Source organism: Miscanthus floridulus, chromosome 2 (genome assembly GCF_019320115.1).
Source record: "Miscanthus floridulus cultivar M001 chromosome 2, ASM1932011v1, whole genome shotgun sequence".
In the NCBI taxonomy this organism is placed as follows: Eukaryota; Viridiplantae; Streptophyta; class Magnoliopsida; order Poales; family Poaceae; genus Miscanthus; species Miscanthus floridulus.
In genome coordinates this window covers 115,339,578-115,341,466 of record NC_089581.1, presented here as the reverse complement: position 1 = coordinate 115,341,466, position 1,889 = coordinate 115,339,578, and the positions used below count along the sequence as shown (strand labels likewise).

Sequence of the window (1,889 nt, the reverse complement as noted above, 5' to 3'; positions counted from 1 at the left end):
AGTTGTGTTTTGCATCAATAATGATCTATATGTTTCTAGCATAACTGCCTCCTTGTGCTCTTTTGCTGCAAGGTGAGCAAGCCTCTGAGATTCAAGCTTCTTACTGGACACACGCCTTTGTGTTTCTAACATCTCTGCATGCCCTTTATTTGCTGCTTTTTGAGCATATAAAAAGTTGTTAAGCTCATCTTCAAGATCTATTATACAAGGCTGCTCTTTTTTTTCTTCATCTGTTCCTTAGCTTTCTTGCCCCCTATTGGCCGTTCATCATCATCTAGAGAGAAATGTTGCCCCACATCCTACTCAACAAACTTTCTCTTGCCTGGTTCAAGATCCTCGAGGCGTTCCAGATAGGCGTCCTATTTTGGCTCCTTGCTAAGAACTTCCCAACAATGCCTAAACATGAATGGCCCATCTTTTTTGTGGTCTTCTTCGTAACTTTGCAGTGCCTTGTTCATTACATCCTCATCAGATTCACCACTAGCCCACATAGCATTGGCCTCCTTCCAGTTACCACCAAACCAAGCAACCCTTTTCTTAATTCTTCCAAAGTGATCCTTTATTTGCTTGGCTGTCCTGACTCGGTCTTTTGGGGTGGTGCTATTAAATACATCAGCAACACCTTTCCAGTACTAATCATTCTTCTTAAAATTGGCTTGGATTGGATCATTTGAATTATTCACCCAAGCAGCGACCTAAAACATTGTCAAATTGTCAAAAGATGTTAACTGATGCGCTAACAATGTAACACATGGAACCCATTAACCAAAAAAGAAGAAGATCTTACCGATCTAAGATTCTCCTTTTTTGTCCATGTCAAGCGTTTTTCAGTCCTAGTATTGTTGTCAACATCAATATGTATTGCTTGTGATGAACTCCCATTGCTCGCAGCTTGTGGTGTGCTCTTCAAAATATTTAGGAAACCACCATGAGGGTGAGAATCTAATCCCCTGGCAAAAAAATGTACCCTAAATCAAAATTTGCATTAAAGAACTAGATATAAATAAATAGCAGCTTAGAACTAGAGATCTACAGTTAAAAAAATTCATGTCTAACTAGATAAGAAGCATCACAAAAACTGCTGAAGTCTCTCGCATACAGGACATCTAATTTCATAGCTACAGAGATGAAATACTTGCACATAAATATTAATCGTCATCGGTACAGAGATAACATACCATTCTTGCACATCGGACTCCTCAAGATTAGGCCCAGACCAAGGATATGCTGAAGCACCAACGCCAGGAGGTGCCCACCAAGGGCCTTGAGCCGATGAGCTTGTCATGCCCGGTTGCTGTACGCCGGTTAGCCAGCATGGTGCGGAGGAGGGAGGCATGGACTGTGGCGGGCGAGGCGGGCATCAGACACCAGGTCCAAACATGGAAGGGATGGACGGCGGGGGAGCGGGCTGAGTCGTCGCGGGCTGACCAGACTGAGCCACCGGCGACGGAATCTCCATGGGCGTTGGCGCAGATGTTCTCTTGGACTTCCGACTCATCTCGCCCAAGTGATGGCTGCTGGGTATGGCAGCTAGGGTTTGGGAGAGGTGGCGATTGGGGAAGATTTGGGGCTTAAATCCTTGGATTTGGCACGCGAGGAATCGATTTGGCGTGCGAGGAATCGATTTGGCGGGAAGAGCATAATCTATTTGGCGCTGGGGAAGGGGAAGCGGAGCACGGGATCAGGAAGGAGAGAGACGGGAGAATGAGGCGGCTTCTCGCTCGCATCAGGCTGGAAGACGATGTTTTTTTCTCGTACGCTGCGCTACAGCCGGGCGAAGAGAATAACGCTTGCTCCGTGATCTCTCTCCTCCGTGGCTGTTTTTGTGATGGCGTGGACTCCTCTCCGTCGGCTTGCAGTCGATTATAATACTTGCTCTTACCTCAACC

At 46.2% G+C, this 1,889-nt stretch overlaps 1 pseudogene; it reads right to left on the bottom strand.

The window, feature by feature from the left end:
• Positions 1–274: 274 nt before the first annotated feature.
• On the bottom strand, positions 275–1,373 carry LOC136539413 (glutathione S-transferase T3-like; annotated as a pseudogene).
• Between the last annotated feature and the right edge of the window lie 516 nt (positions 1,374–1,889).